Raw genomic sequence first — 16,345 nt, 5'->3', positions numbered from 1 at the left:
TGGGTGTAGTCTTTATCTACATAGACACAGCACAGTGCTATAAAAACACCCCATTTGAAGATTAAGAAAACTATGGCATCTACAGTAAGAGAAATATAATTCCCTATGATTTTCATAGAGAAAAGAATAATTCTCATAGAGTTGGCCGCAATTTTCTATTCTAGATCCTGATTTGCCTATTGTCTGTTTTCTTTAGCTACCGGAACAAATTACTTCAGATGCTAAGGCTCTAAGTTTGCATGCACATTCAATTTCACTTATTCCTATAATATAGCAAAAGAAGGAAATGATCCCTGTGGGTGTTTACCTGGGCATCCTAAAGAGAAGGCTACAAACCCTCTATCTCTCAGAATCCACTGAGATCATTGGAACATCCAGGAGCATGGTGGGGATTCATCTGTTGTCTTTGGAGGGGTGAGGGTGTGTCATCTTCTTGGTTCCTCACCATGACTCATAAAACCTTACTTAAAAGGAGACTGCCCTAGGAACACTGTTATCACACCCGCCACTCCATTTGGTATAGCTTATCTGCTGAGAGAAGTAAGGGGCCCCTTAGAATGCAGGGGTTACAGGTCTTATCAAATCCTCAAGTTCAAGGGAAGTTCAATAAGTATTTTTCTTTTGATACCTTGAACTTCGATCATGTGACAGTTCTTAATAGTCTCACCACATTGAGTATATCCAGCTGTGGTCTTAGGAAAACACAGGCTGGTTCAGCTTTATGGTGTGTTGTGGAATTTTCCCCCAAAAGTCTCATTCAAATGTTGCTTCAGCCTTCCTTCTCATCCTAAGGTTTCTGAATCAATTGAGGTCCTGTGAGAACTTAATTTCATGGAGGGGGGAGGATCCTCCTATGTGGAAATATTCTACAGATTTCTTTCAACTTTATGGAAATGAAGAAAATCATGTTCTCTTTAAGACTTTGAACTAGGTGAGATCAGACCCTATAGACTGCTGATAGATCTCAGAAGCCAACACTGATATTGACTTCAGAAAGTTACAAGGCTATTTGAAAATTTTAAACCTACAATGAACACATGGTTCACCAGGCTCACTTTGATCTTGCTGAGAAAATGTTCACAGGGAAACATTTGCTGGCTTGCATGCAAATACTTATGAGTGTAAACCAGATCTCTAAACCACTTGTAACTCACTCATTTTCCTACTGGGTGACCCCCCTCAATTGCTCAATCAGCAAAGAGTCAACTTATTAGTTACTTATTAGTTACAGTTCACTTCTGTTAATTCAGATTAAACTGGCCCTGTGGCCTTCAGGCTCATTTCATCACACACAAAATACACACGCTCGCACAAACACACATACACACATACACAATGTTGACAAAAGCTTTAAAGGGTAATAAAACTCTTTTCTAGAGGTTTTCTCAGAATTGGGTAGTATGTCAAGGGAGGAATTATATTTGACATACCCAAATTTTATAAAAAAGCTTCTTCGCTGCACAGTAGGTTTCCCAGCCTCCTTTCTTTCTTAAACTTCCACTGTCAACTCTTTCTCCTCTCCTTTCTCCCATGTTGGTCCTCTGGCCTCCTTTCTTTTCATTTTCTTCTCTGTCTGCTATGGTCTGAATGTTTGTTCCCCCCACAATTCACATGTTATAATCCTGCTGCCTAACATAATGGTGTTAGTAGGTGGGTTCTTTGGGCGGTGATTAGGTCATGAGTGTGGAGCCCTTATGAATGGAATTAGTACCCTTATAAAAGAGACTCTACAGAACTCCCTTGCCCCTTCCACCAGTGAAGACACAGCAGGAAGTCTGGGACCTTGAAGAGATCCCTCACCCAACCATGCTGGCAGTCTGATCCTGGACTTCCAGCCTCCAGAACTGTGAAAAACAAATTTCTGTTGTTTATAAGCCATCCAGTCTGTGATATTTTGTTATAGCAGCCCAAATGGACTAAGACAGTGACCATCTTTTTTGTTAAGGAAAGCAATCTGGTTCTTCCTTAAATCCTCTCAAAATCTTCTTCATATAAAGCCCATGTGAAAGAAAATGTGGTAAATATTTTTACTTTAATTTTTTGTCCTGTTATAAAAATACTTTGCCATGATTATTATGCAAATAAATAGTTTGCTTTTACACCAAATCACTGATGTAAACTGTAAGTTGTGACTGTTGCTGCTGTTCCTTCTCCTCATTTCTTTTTCCCACAGAATGAATCTTCCATGTTTCTTAGGAGAGAGGAGAGTAGAATCACTCTGCTATCATCTGTGGGCTCTTGTCTACAGGCCATTCAGGTGTCTACACTGAGGATAGATAATCCTGATCTCACTGAAAACCAGAGATTCCCTTTCTCAATTTGTTCCTAATACCATCCACTCCCTTTCTTCCGAGTGAAAACATAGTCTGTTTTCAGAAATACACTAGTGTAGGGCTTCCCTGGTGGCACAGTGGTTGGGGGTCCGCCTGCCGATGCAGGGGACACGGGTTCGTGCCCCGGTCCGGGAAGATCCCACATGCCGCGGAGCCGCTGGGCCCGTGAGCCATGGCCGCTGAGCCTGTGCGTCCGGAGCCTGTGCTCCACAACGGGAGAGGCCACAACAGTGAGAGGCCCGCGTACCGCAAAACAAACAAACAAACAAACAGAAATACACTAGTGTATTTCCCACTGTGGGCCATGACTCACTGTAGATCATGAAATCATGTTAGTAGGTTACACTGGCTTTTTTTTTTAAATGAAATATGGTAGAAAAAAATAAAACATGTGAATGAGATCGATAGGAAGGGTGAGTATAGTTTTATGAAATATTCAGTTATAACTAATGCAAAACATATTTCTTACTGTGAATACGTCATAAATGTTTGGAAGTTTGAAAGCCACTACTTTAAGTAATGTTTTATTTGAGAGTTCAAAGATTGTTACAAACTCTGCAGAGTAGACTGGGGTGGGGGAATTAGGCATGATCCTGCTCTGGCTCTTGTGTGCCCTGTATCAAAACTTCCCCCAGTGTCCTTGGGGCAGGGGGCTCTCAAACATCCTCTCTCCAGGCTATCCATTAGGCTCTGGGCTCACCCTGGCTCCAGTAGGAGGGTGGCAGAGCCTTTGGGAGGTTTGCATAAGGATGACTGACTCTGGTCTTTGAGTGCACTCTGATGGGGTAGAAGGTAGCAGCTTTCAGCCGAATTCAGAGCAACTCTGCCCAGCCACTAAGTACCTGGGGGTGGTATACACACAGCACAGTCCCCAGAGTCATCTGGACTGCACCCCCTTGAGGATCACACTACAGCATCACTGGGGATCAGAGACAAAGCCATGCGTATCTGCCCACTGCCTCTGGCTGGCCTTCCCTGGGTCCTGGACATCTGGGGACTGTGAGGACCTGTGGATGAGAGGGAGCCACTACAGTCCTGCCCACTGTCTCACCAGTAGTGCTGTCCTCTTGACTTCTGCACAAGGCAGTGGCAGCCACACCAGGGCTTTCTGCCCTCCTTGCTGACCTCCAGGGTCAACAGTAGCAGTCCCCATAGTCTCTCTCAGTTTGGTAAAGGAAAGTGGCCAGCCCTGTGAGTCAAAGAGGTGACACCAGGAAAAGTCCCAGGTAATAAGGACTCCTGACAAAATGGAATGAGGATGCTCGATCCAAGTTCAGAAAAAGGTATCAGGGATGCCCAAGTGCAAAGGGGTCCCAAGGTAGGTATGTGACCAGTAGTGACTTGACCTCTTCCAGTCAGCCTAGTTTCTCTGAAGTGGGCTGGGGAGTCCCGTGAGTCTCTCGAAGAGGCACCAGGAGTTGTTGGCAAAAACAGGAAACAACCCACTGCCCGACCTCTCCTCCCACCTCTGCTTGTGAGGCAAACCATGAGTGATTCTTTATCGACCGAGGTTCCACAGGTTCTCCTCCAGGTATCAGCAAAGAATACCAGCTGCCCCAGCGATATGGCGAGTACCCCATGAGAATCCCTCGTGCTTTTAGCTCTCACGCAGTCCAAAGTCCAAAAACTCCTCCTTACTGGCCAAAAGGAGGAAAGAGAAGAGCCCTGCCTCAGCCAGCTGTGCCACCCCCTAATGGACCAAGTTTGTAAGGAACTAGCGTGGCTAGGCTGCTCTGGCCCAGAGGCAGTCCCGTCTAACCCTCTGTGGGACATTCTGACTGAGGCTGCAGAGGGAGTGACTATCTCAAGCACAGGCCATTACAAATTCAAAGCTGACCCCCAGTTACAGGTTATATCAGAGTCCATGCCATTTCACTGACTCCTATTTTGACCTTTTGAGGAATCCATTAACAGTTTGTTTCTGATTCCAAATTTCCTAAACCAGAAATCTTACTTGGGTCAGATCTTGTGGCATTTGCATGCCAAAAAATCACTCCAATTGCCCCTCCCTCCCATCCCCAGTAGTTGGGAACAAATCCAAAACAGAACATCTAAGGTATGGGGAACCCAAACATCCCCCATACTGAAGGATACCCGTTAAGTTGCATCCTGCAGAACTAGAAGTTTTTCAAAAATCATCCCTTAACCCCAAAACATTTAATCTTCCTATGTAATAAAGCCTGGCCCCAATACCAGCTGGCAGATGGGGAATGTTGGCCCCTTCAATGGGTCTCTAAATTGCAACATCATCTTACAACTGAACCTGCTATGGCAGAGACAAAAAAAATGGGATAAAGTTCCCTAGATCCAGTTTTTTTTTATGGCCTTATATCAGAACAAAGGCCTTCAAAAGGGATGTGAGCTCTCCTCCACTGAGGTAGTACCAGTCTTTGAACCTCCCCCCAGGCCCTTCTTGATCTCCTTCCTAACCCTCCTCCTATTGCTTCCCCCCTACCCCCTTCCTTCATATGTCCCAGTTTGGGCCACAGGCCCAAGGGGCCCCCTCCATACAAGCCAGAACCTAACCTACAGAACCCAGTCCAGCATTTTAATCCTGCCACCCTGCTACCTACAGAAATGGGGCCCCTGGAAACAGAAACCTATTCCAGTTGCCCCGACCCAGCAGAGAGTGAAAAAGGCTGGTGGGATATGCAGTAACCTCCCAGACCCAAGTCAGAGAAGCAAGAAGCCTACCCCCAGGGACTTCTGCCCTAAAGGCAGAGCTGACAGCCCTCGCCCAAACCTTAGCTTGGGACAGGGAAGATCTTAAATGTTTACAAAGATTCCCGATATGCATATACTATCCTATACACATGGGGCTATTTGGGAGGAAAGAGGTACACTTACTGCAAAGAATAAACAGGTGAAACGTGGCTTGAGCATATTAAAGTTCTTAGAAGCAGTACAGTCTCAAAAAAAATGTGGCAGTGATTCATTGTAGGGGTCACCAAAAGGGGGAGGCAGAGGTAATAAAGGGAAACAACAAAGTGGATGCAACTGCCCAAAGGGTGGCCCTGGAACCAGTAACTTGGTCTCTATCCCTCAAACCTCAAAAGCTAAATCCATCCAATTATTCCCTAATCTACACAAAGGAAAAATCAGACAAAGCTGGAAAATGGGGCTTCAGTACAGATCTAGAAGATCATGCATGGCTGGTTAATGAACATGGGCAATACTTCTTTCCCCAAACCGCAGCTTATCAAGCTATCAGGGAGGCTCATCAAGGAATTCACTATAGAGGGGGGAGCCCTAGATATTGGTTAGTGGAGGTCATGGTAACTCCTGGAATGAAAGTATAATCAGTTGAAGAGTTGAGATATGTTCCATCTGCACAATAAACAACCCCCAAACCAGACCCCCCCAGGGGCTCCCAGATAAGGCCCATTCAGACCAGAGGGACATATCATGGAGAAGATTGGCAGATTGATTTCACGGTCAGGTCAAGGGTACCGGGCAATTTCAGGTATTTCTTAGCGCTAGTGGACACATTTTCGGGGTGTATAGGAGCATTCCTTGCTAGAACTGAAATGGCAGCTGAAGCGGCTAAGGCTTTACTAAAAGAAATAATCCCCAGGTTTGGGCTCCCAGGATCCTACAAAGCGATAATGGTCCAGCATTTGTGCCCCAAATGACGAAGGGAAGAATGAGTGCCTTGGGCATAAAATGGACCTTGCACTCAGTCTGAAGACCCCAATAGCTGGGAAAGTAGAGAGATCCAATCGGACCTCGAAACGGGCCTTAGCCAAGCTGGGTCAGGAAACTGAAGAAAACTGGATTAAGTTGCTTCTGATTGCCCTGCTCCACATGCAGTCAGTCCCAAGAGATAAGTTAAAGTTATATGCATTTGAACTCACGTATGTAGACCCATTCTCCAAGCCTCAGAGAAGAGACACCTTAACCCCTCGAAACAGAACAACTCGAGAATGCCCTCCAGGTGGGAGAATCCATGAAAGCTCTCATGGACTATGATAACCAGGTGCTGTCCACACCCACGGACCTGGCCCTACACCTCTTCTGGCCAAGATAAGATACTGGGTGCACCTAAAAACCTGGAAAACCAGCAGCCCCAAAGACCAGCTCAACTTCTAAGTGGAATGGACCCCACCTGGTGGTCCTAACCACTCATCCTGTCCTGAAGTTGCAGGGGATCTCTCCGTGGACACATCACACGCGAGAGAAGAGGGCCCCCACGCCCCAAACTCTGCAGACACAACCTGAGGCAACGGGCCCCCTGACTAATCATATGAACGTCTGTCTGACCTGAAGCTTCTCTTCTGAAAAACCAACGTGCGATCAGGGATATTCAGGCCACGGCACTGAGCCTCAGCATCTGGGCGCTCTTCTGCCTACAGGAAAAAGACCTAGATGCCTTCATTTTTAGGAAAATCTGACATGCGACCATTGTTCTTTTGCTAATATTTGGGCCATGTACCTTAAATTGACTGGTGTCCTTTGTCTCCTAAAGGTTAGACAAATGGTGGTCACTCAGGGATATGAACACTTAAGGCAGCGACCTGGGGACAACCACACACATTTAAAGGCAGGTGGGGAGAATCTCCGCTCCTCTGCTGGCGTTATGACGACACCCAAACTCAGCAGGAAGTATCAATAGTTGCAGAAGATGGACCATCACCCCTCAGCGCCCCTCATGAATGAGGAGAGGACAAAAGAAAGGGATTTGTGAGCAGCAAAGCCCATTAACAATTCCCAGGAAACAAAAATAGAATCTGCGTAATAAAGTCTAACCTTTTTTCCTTTTCCTTTGTGCTCAGTCTAGTTCCACTTGCTCAAAGGGTGCCATGTGCAGAGGCGTTGCAACAAACACGTAGGACTAGAGTTCCCAGCGCAGATTCACCGCACCGACACTTCAGCTCGGCGACCGTGTGGAGAGGCGCAGCGCGAGACACTCAGCTCAAGATGGCGGCTGTGAGGCGCGTGGCGAGGTGCTGCTCCCGGAACTGCGATCTGAGCCTGAGCAGCACAGCTGCGCCTGCCCCGCCAGGCAAATGACCCCGCCCCGCTGACAGAACCGCGTAAAGCAGCCCCGCCCACAGCCTGTCGGGGAGCGTCTGTGCTCGCGCCTCTGCAGTCTCTGGTCGAAGAATGAAGCTTTCCTTTGCTTCTGAACTGAGCTTGGTCTTATTCTATTGGCTTGAATGACACCAGACAGGAGGACCCCGGTTGGGGCTTGACTCGAAGGGGTAGGGAACAAAAACTTTTTTTTTTTTTTTTTTTGCGGTACGCGGGCCTCTCACAGCTGTGGCCTCTCCCGTCGCGGAGCGCAGGCGCCGGACGCGCAGGCCCGGCGGCCACGGCCCACGGGCCCAGCCGCCCCGCGGCACTCGGGACCCTCCCAGACGGGGGAACGAACCCACGTCCCCTGCATCGGCAGGCGGACCCCCAACCACTGCGCCACCAGGGCAGCCCGGGAACAAAAACATTTGTTGAAGGACTTTGAGTTCTAGTTTTGCCTGAAAACCACCAATTAACATATTCTGGTAAGACCAAGAAACTTCCAGGGTCAAAAATTGCAGAATGAGGGCTTCCCTGGTGACACAGTAGTTAAGAATCCACCTGCCAATGCCGAGGACACGGGTTCGAGCCCTGGTCCAGGAAGATCCCACATGCAGCGGAGCGACTAAGCCAGTGCGCGACAACTAATGAGTCTGTGCTCTGGAGCCCGCAAGCCACAACTACTGAAGCCCGTGCGCCTAGAGCCCGTGTTCCGCAACAAGAGAAGCCACAGCAATGAGAAGCCCGCACAACGCAATGAAGAGTAGTCCCCGCTCCCCGCAGCCAGCGTGCAGCAACAAAGACCCAACGCAACCAAAAATAAATAAAAATAAATAAATTTATAAAAAGTTGCAGAATGGATATCAGTAACTTAGAAAGAAAAAGATCAGAACCGAAAGTGGCATGCTCTTTCAAAGAATTGCACATAACCAGCATTCTTGATGATACAGAAAATGACACTGATGGAAAAGCATGGACATCAACAACACTGAGCAGAAAACTGACTCAGAAGACTCTAACTCTGAAATTTCATTTTCTTTTGCTTGCATTTTCCTGTGGTGTATACCAAAAAGAAAGATATATGATTTTAGAAATAAGTCAATAAGTCTAAAAGAGCTACTTCAGTATATAAAATAAAAATTCCAACTAGATAAGAGTATTTTATCATAGTTTATTAAGCAGTTTTTGTTTTTTCTTAGTGGTACAGAAAAAAAGGTTCATCTTACCTCCAATGGCATCTTAAATTGATGAAACGTGGAATTACATTTTGAACCCCACTTCCTCACTTGTGACACGTCTAAGGTCACCAAGTATGATTAACCCAGAACCATAATCCACCCTTTCTAATTCTTGGCTTACTTCATCCCCTTCTATATATGAGTGCTTGTGCTAAGCCACCAGGCCCTTAGAGGCAGACTCTGTTTTTTGTTAGAATCCAGCAAACTGTCTGACATGTAATACCATTCAATTAGTATTTGTTTTTTGAATAAAGGAATGGATGAATAACACTGTGGACATTTAAGCATTCAGAGTGATATGTTTTTTTGCTGTCTGAGAAATGATGACCGGTAAGTACCAAACGCAATTTCAGAAATAAGCTAGCTCCCTTTTTCCGCAACAATGGAATGATTTCAAAATGCAGGTTAAGAGGCAGAGCAGCTCACCTTTCATGAAGACATCATGGTTTCATGCCATTTGAATAGTAAGAATGAAGAAGAAAAAATATCCGTTCTTCACCAAATCCATCTAAATTTAATTAGCAAAGCTAAAAGAAAGGAACTTTATTTGTGAAGGATTATTATTCCTTTCCACATGGAGGAATGCATTTTTTCTTTAATTTGTGCATGGAATCTCTAAAGATAACAGGATGTACAACCCCAGATCTAGATAAATTCAAGCCAGTACCCAAGACACTCTCTGAGTCTTTCAGGAGGCTCATCAGTGATGGAAATATGTCACTTTTGCCTAAGGCAATGTCATTGCTCAAGGGAAAGCAAAGCACAAGTGTGAGGTCAAGGGAGTTGTATACACAGAACACCCACAGGCATTTAAGAGATTTCTTCAAAGAAAAATGTAGGGAGAACTATGAGTGAAAGTATGCAAATTGCCTCAAAAAACGAGATGAGAAAGTCTTTGAGAACTATGTGAAGCCCTTGATAAGCCCAAAGCCCCAATGCCTCATTTACATGCCAATTAATTAGAGAACCCTTCTAAGGAAGACTGAAAACTTGGATTAAAAACAAAATTGCAGCAGCACTTGGGCCCTAACCTGTAAATAATCAGTAAGATGTCTGACAGACCAACATTATGCAGAAGAGATTTTGGCTTTAGATTTGGGGAAAAATCTCTTTTATGGAACTAGAGAAAAATTGATGAAACATGGAATTACATTTTGAACCCCATTTCTGCAAGTCATCAGTTGAGGAAAATAGAACACCCAACTCAAGAGGAAGATAGAACCAAGAGGAAGATAGAAAACTCAGGAAAAGACAGTTGGTCAAGGCCTAGCTTCCTATCCAAAGTAGTCAGCTTATCATTCACTTAACCAAATTTGGTAACTGTTTTGTCCTTGAATCCTGATGTGGGAGTGGGGGACAATTTTTACCCCTCTATTATACCTTGTTTCCCAAATGGCTAAATCATCACTAAGGTGAAAGTAAGAGACTGATAAGGGGAGGGGAGGGGAGGGAGAAGAACAATAGTTTACTGGTCTACAGTAATGAAATGACCTAAGAAAGACTCCATAACTCAGCAGCAATATCTACTCAACACTATTGGAGCTCATATTTCAAGTCCCAAACTGCTACCTCAATGCAGAGTTCAAGGAGAAACAGCCTGCAGCAATTCATCCACTTCCATTGGTATGAACCAATAGAAAAAGTAATCAGAAAATCCAAGCCCAGTCCTGGTTCTGCCTCCAACTAAACATAAGACCCTGGAGTTCACATTGCTGGGTCTCACTTTCTTCATGTTTAAAGTGGAGATGCATGAGTAGATTACAAGACCTTACAGATCCATCATGCTATAGGTCACTCCTGCTCTCAAGAAATTCAATTTTAGGGCTTCCCTGGTGGCGCAGTGGTTGAAAGTCTGCCTGCCGATGCAGGTGACGCGGGTTCGTGCTCCGGTCCGGGAAGGTCCCACATGCCGCAGAGCGGCTGGGCCTGTGAGCCATGGCCAATGAGCCTGAGCATCCGGAGCCTGTGCTCCGCAACAGGAGAGGCCACAACAGTGACAGGCCCACGTACCACAAAAAATAAATAAATAGTACCTTTTAAAAAAAAAAAAAAAGAAATTCAATTTTAGGCAGTAAAAAGAAATTATAAATACAAATCTAAATGGCAAATTAGAAAATAATGAGTTCTAAAGGGGAGGAATAAGTAAGTGCTATAAGTGTGCAATGGAAGAAGAAATACTTCAGGGAGGAGGTTCAAAGTGAAATTTCATGTCCTGAGCATCATTTAGAATGAGCAGAACTTGAACTTTATAGAATTAAGGAAAAGCATTTCAGGCAGAAGATAATAGCAAGAGCAATTCTGGAGAAGGGAGAGATTTCTGTGGAAAATAGGAAGGAGAAGAGGGAAAAGGGAGTAAGAAGGAAGGAGAAAACTATGATTTATTAATTTCCTTCTGTGTAATAAATTCTATGTTAGGAACGTTAAACATGTTAATCACTTAATCCATAGAACCATAACAAGTGTCTATTATTAGGCTTCCATTATAAATGAAGAAATTAATGCTCAGAAAGTTTAATAATACGCCTGGAGTCATATAACAAGTAAATATGAAAGTAATGATATGAACTCATGTCTGCCCAGCTTCAAGGATGTGTTGGAAGCTGAGCAGAGTCTTTAAGAGCACCCAGGAATTGGATGGGTTGAGAGGGGATAGGAATTAGCCTCACGACTAAGATCTTGATGTTGGTAATATATTGATTCTGAGATGGTGAGTCACGGAGTTGGGGCTCACTGGAGAAGGATCGTGTTTGCCTTGCCATGACATCCACCCGTGACAGCATCACAAGTCCCCAGTGGGTCCCATCACATGAGGGCATGTGGGATGTGAGGTGGGGGAGAATGTCCCAGTGTAGAAACAATACATTTCTGCATACACACTGTGCTTTTTCACATGTCAATGGTGCTTGTATTTTTCACCTCACTTCTTCCTGACTACTCTGGGAGACAGTACAGGAACCTGTTACAATTCCTTTGATGAAGGAGAGTCTTTGTGTCTGGCCTAGACCACTGGTGTCATTAGTGACAGAGTTGGGAATGCTCAGGTCACCTCTCTTCTCCCTCTTTTTCCATTCTCTCTGATATCCTCTCATGTGCATCTACTCTTTCAAATTTGTATGGTATTTAGATTATAAAAGTCATTTATATACAGTATTCCACTAAATGCAGCAATTTATTCCCAACAATTTATTCCCATTTTTCAGGTGAGAAAACTGAAGTTTAGAAAGGCTAATCACAGAACAAGTGATAAATGTTGCAGAAGACTCTATAAGGAGCTATGAAAGTGGCACAGATGATTTCTTTCCTTGGGAGTTTGAAAGGCAGAGGAACATGGGATCATAGGTAAAGCTAAAACTCTTGGCTGGCAGCTCTCTTCAAATATTTGAAGGCTGTCATAGATAAAAGAAGTTAGATTTGCTCACTTTTTCCTCTCTAAAAGGAACAATAAGAACCAGTTGATTTGATAAGAGTGAGACAGATTTCAACTCAATTTAAGGAAGAATTTTTTTCAATGTTTTCTGCTTGTAGAGGAAATACATGATGATGGGGGAAAATTTAAAAAAAAGCAAAGAAAAATATAATAACTGTTCATAGTACTATAATCTAAAGGTTATATTAACATTTCAGCATATTTCTTTCCAGCATTTTTCAATGAGTATGTATGATTAAATAAGAGATCATAACTATATATAAAATTTTGTATGCTATTTTTTCACTCAACATTATATCATCTCATAAGCATTTTTTTCAGCTCATTAAAAGCTCTTCATAAACATAATTTAATGAATGCGTAAGATACAATTGTATGGCTATATCACAATTTAACTAATGTCCTATTTTTGGACATTTATGTTTTCCATAATTTTTGGTTATTATGAAATAATGCTTCAATGAAAATATCTTGTGCATAAATCTTGTTCCATAGTTTTTAGGATTTGATAGGCTAGAATTTTAGAAGTTGAATTACTTAATAAAAAGTGTGATTATCTTTAAGACATTGATGCATATTGCCATTTTCCCTCTGTGAAATTTATACTAATTAACCTCTTCATACTCACTTTTTTCTCTTGATATTAAAGACTCTACATGCTTCTGTTTGTATTTTCCTCCTTCACTGACTATTCCTTCTCAATCCATTTGGCTGACTTTTCTCTTCTGATTGGCCCCTAAATGCTGGAGGGTCACAGGGCTCTCTCTGACCCTCCCTTCTCTTCACTACTAATATATATTTCCCTACATGAATTAAAACAGTCCCTTGGTTTTGAAAACCATATAAAACTCCCAAATTTATATCTCCACCATGACCTTTCCCTGCAAATTGAACCTAGTATATTTAATTACTCATATGACAACTGCACTTGGACGTATAATAAATATCTCAAACCCATGCCCACACTCTTGATTTTCCTCCCAACCCATCTCAACCTGCTTCTCCGCAAGCCTTTCCCATTTCAGTAAATGGAAATCCCATCCACTCAGCCGTTCACGATGAGCATTACCCTGGACTCTTCTCTCTCCTTTACCCACCAAATCCAATCCACCAGTAAGTCCTATCAACCCTCTCTCCAAAACCTATCCTGATATGATTCTCTCTGACCCCATTTCTCCAACCTGTGAGAGTGACCTTCTTAGTAGGACAAGAAGCACTGCTTGGAGTAAGACAGCTGGGATTTGAAGTACCTGGTGCTTATGGAAGTTATTTGGGCATCTTGGATTCCATGAGAAATTTTATCCCTTCCTGCCAGGGGAAGGAAGACATCAATCCCATGTGAAGCATGTTTTGAGAGAGCCCCTCCTGTCCAGGGTGGTTCCAATTAATTCAATGCCCAGGTAACCCCAAGTGAGCATCCAGAGTCATTTTTTAGCACTCCTGCTTATCAAACTATGTCAAAGAATGGTAAGGAGGCCAATGGTTTTGGAGCAGGAACAATAAGGGGGAGAGTAGTAGGAGATGAAGACAAAATGATAGGAGGGATGGAGGAGATCCTGTCGAGCTTGTAAGCCATTGTAAAGATTCTGTGCCCACATATGCTGCCTTTCCTCTTGTCACTATGCATAACAGATCCATGATCTTCTCTAAGCCTTCTCAAAAATGTCTTCAGTCTCTCCTACATAGTTATCTTTCTCTCTCTCTCTGCTAGATCATGCAAACATGTGATTATTTTCTGATTTTCAAAATCCCTCCTTAACTCCAGATCCCCTGTCTCTACCTGACTCCATGCCCTGAACTGTTTTATGGACTGAAACTCTCACTACCCTTGCTTTCTGTCCTCCAGTTAAGTTTTCATGAGATAGGGTTGCTGGATTTAACAAAAGCAACAAAATACAGCACACCCAATTAGAATTTCAGATAAACAAGAAATAATAATAGAAGTATGTCCTAATATTGCACTTATACTAAGAAGAAATTTATTGTTTATCTGTAATTCACATTTAACTGAGTGTCCTTTATTTTTTCTGGAAACCCTACATGGGAGTCACTGAGGAGACTGAGGGTAGAGAAGAAAAAGGGGGGACTGTATCCCCTAACACCCATCCCTGCAGGGCCCCAGTGTAGCCATTTCTGGGGTCCACTACCTGAGCCTGTAGCTCCTGTCAAGTTGCCCTTCTCCCAGGTCTAGAGCTCCCACTGTTTCTGTGACAGCTCCCTGCCCTGCCCCTTTAGGCCCAGAGGGGTAAGAGCTTCCTGCTCTTGCTAATCCCTGGGTGCCTCACGTCCCTGTGGTTCCATGATCCCTGCCCACACCTGTCTTCTTCTTTCTTCGGTTTCCCACGTTGAGTACACTGACAGTTTTCTACTTTTTTTCTCCCTCACTTGAATGTTTCTTCCTGAGGGCCATGATGGTGTCTTATTCGTGTACTGCACCTGACGCTAGCACACACTCTAAGTATTTGTTGACTAATTGATTGAATTCAATTCCTTTCTTCACAAATATTTACTGGGTGAGTGGTTCTCCTAGTGTGATGCTTGGACCTTGGCTAATGTAAGAAGCATCATCTGGGAACTTGTTAGAACTACAGATTCTCAGGTCCACCCTGGGCCTATTGAATCAGAGACTCTGGAGGTGGCCTGGTCATTCTGATGTCTGCTAAATTTGAGAACCATTGGGCTAACAAATGGGGATATAGTAGTGAACAAAAATGACAAGATCCCCAGACTCATGGTAATTATCAGTACAGCAGACACATCTGCACACATTCAGCTTAACAAGTGACATAACTAGCTAACAGACAGCGTCTGAATACATTCTACCTATTTACGCCTGTGAATGGTTGCCCATATGATTCACAGTCTGGGCTTGTCCTCCGTTTGAAATCCCTGGAAACTTCCAACAGGCCCTTTGTGAACCTGATCTGAAGGTAAACTGAACTTTGCCAGTTTAGAGAAGCTGAATTCTCTACTTCAGACTACATTTAGGGCTAGCCTACATGGGAGGCAGGAGATTTGACAGAAACTAAAGACAGCAGAATTGTCTCATGATCTCGCACTACTTTCAAATACCCTACCTGATATTAAAAAGCAAAAGCAAAAACCTGAATCTAGTACAAAACCTGTTTATAATTATACAAACCTAAAAACTCCATTTTACATGTAAATATAAGGTTTTTTACATCCTTTATTATGCTCTGTGTTTTCCAGGAATGGCTCCTATTACGCAAATTGAGGGCATACTTTGTTTTGTTCTTGTCTCAAGTATTGCTCATCATTTCCAAAAATCCTAACACCAATGGATGTCTGAGTTGTCAATACAGCATATGTATATCAGTCGCGTTTGTGGCTGTCGTATTTACTGTGATTCTACAAACGGGGGAAACAGTGGGCTACATTATGTCTTGTAGCACAGTGCGTCTAAAACTCAACAGTCTCCTGGGGACTCTGCCTTGCTAATGAGCTCCCAGTTGGTATTGATGCTGCTGGTGCATGGACCACACCTTGGGGAGTGAGGTTCGAAGGTAACTGTGCCCCACCACTTGCATATTGGAATGTATATGATTTTATGATTAACTCTTTTCATACCTCTTTTATATTATAATTAGGACATCATATCAATTAAGTATATAGTTAAATTTAATCCTCTATGGATTTTATTTCACAACTCTACAGGGAGCAATACAAAATGGGGTGCAAATCCTGATAGAGTTGAGAATATTGGTCTAAGTACTTCAGGGTCACCCCATATGCTTGCCACATGAGTAACTTAGGGGTAAAAAGGCTAAGCCCATCTCTCCACGGGAACTGTCCTGGAAGGATAGGTTCAGGAATGGGCATATCCCAATTTAAAACAAGAAAACTCATAAAAAGCTTTTCAGGGGATTTTTGGGAGAGAAGTTTCCTCATTCTTATGAGTGGACCCAGGAAGCATCCTTCTCTCTTCCTCTGGACATTGCAAAGCGAGGACCCAAGGTCTGATACTGCAGGAGCTATCTCACTGCCAGCTGGAAGACAAAGCTAGCATGGCGGGAGAGGGGAGAGACAAGGGAAGCGCAGACTAAATCCATAGCCTCTGGATTAATCCGACTATGGGGCCCACCTACTTTTGTTTCAGTGTGACAGGTGAGCCAATAAATGTTCTTTTGTTTAAGTCATTTGGAAGTGAGTTTTCTGTGTCATTGGGACACCAAAGGGTAGTGTCAATGAGATGGAAACCAAGGGAGTTATCTGGCTTGGAGATGTGAATTTGAGACACAGCAACACAAAGATGGTTTTTAAATCCACATGATAAAATGAACTCATTTGAGGAATGACAATCGCTAGAGAGCAGA

Source organism: Leucopleurus acutus, assembly GCF_964270905.1.
Source record: "Leucopleurus acutus genome assembly, chromosome: 9".
Lineage (NCBI taxonomy): Eukaryota > Metazoa > Chordata > Mammalia > Artiodactyla > Delphinidae > Leucopleurus > Leucopleurus acutus.
The sequence above is the reverse complement of the archived record's forward strand: the minus strand, read 5'-3'. Positions refer to the sequence as shown.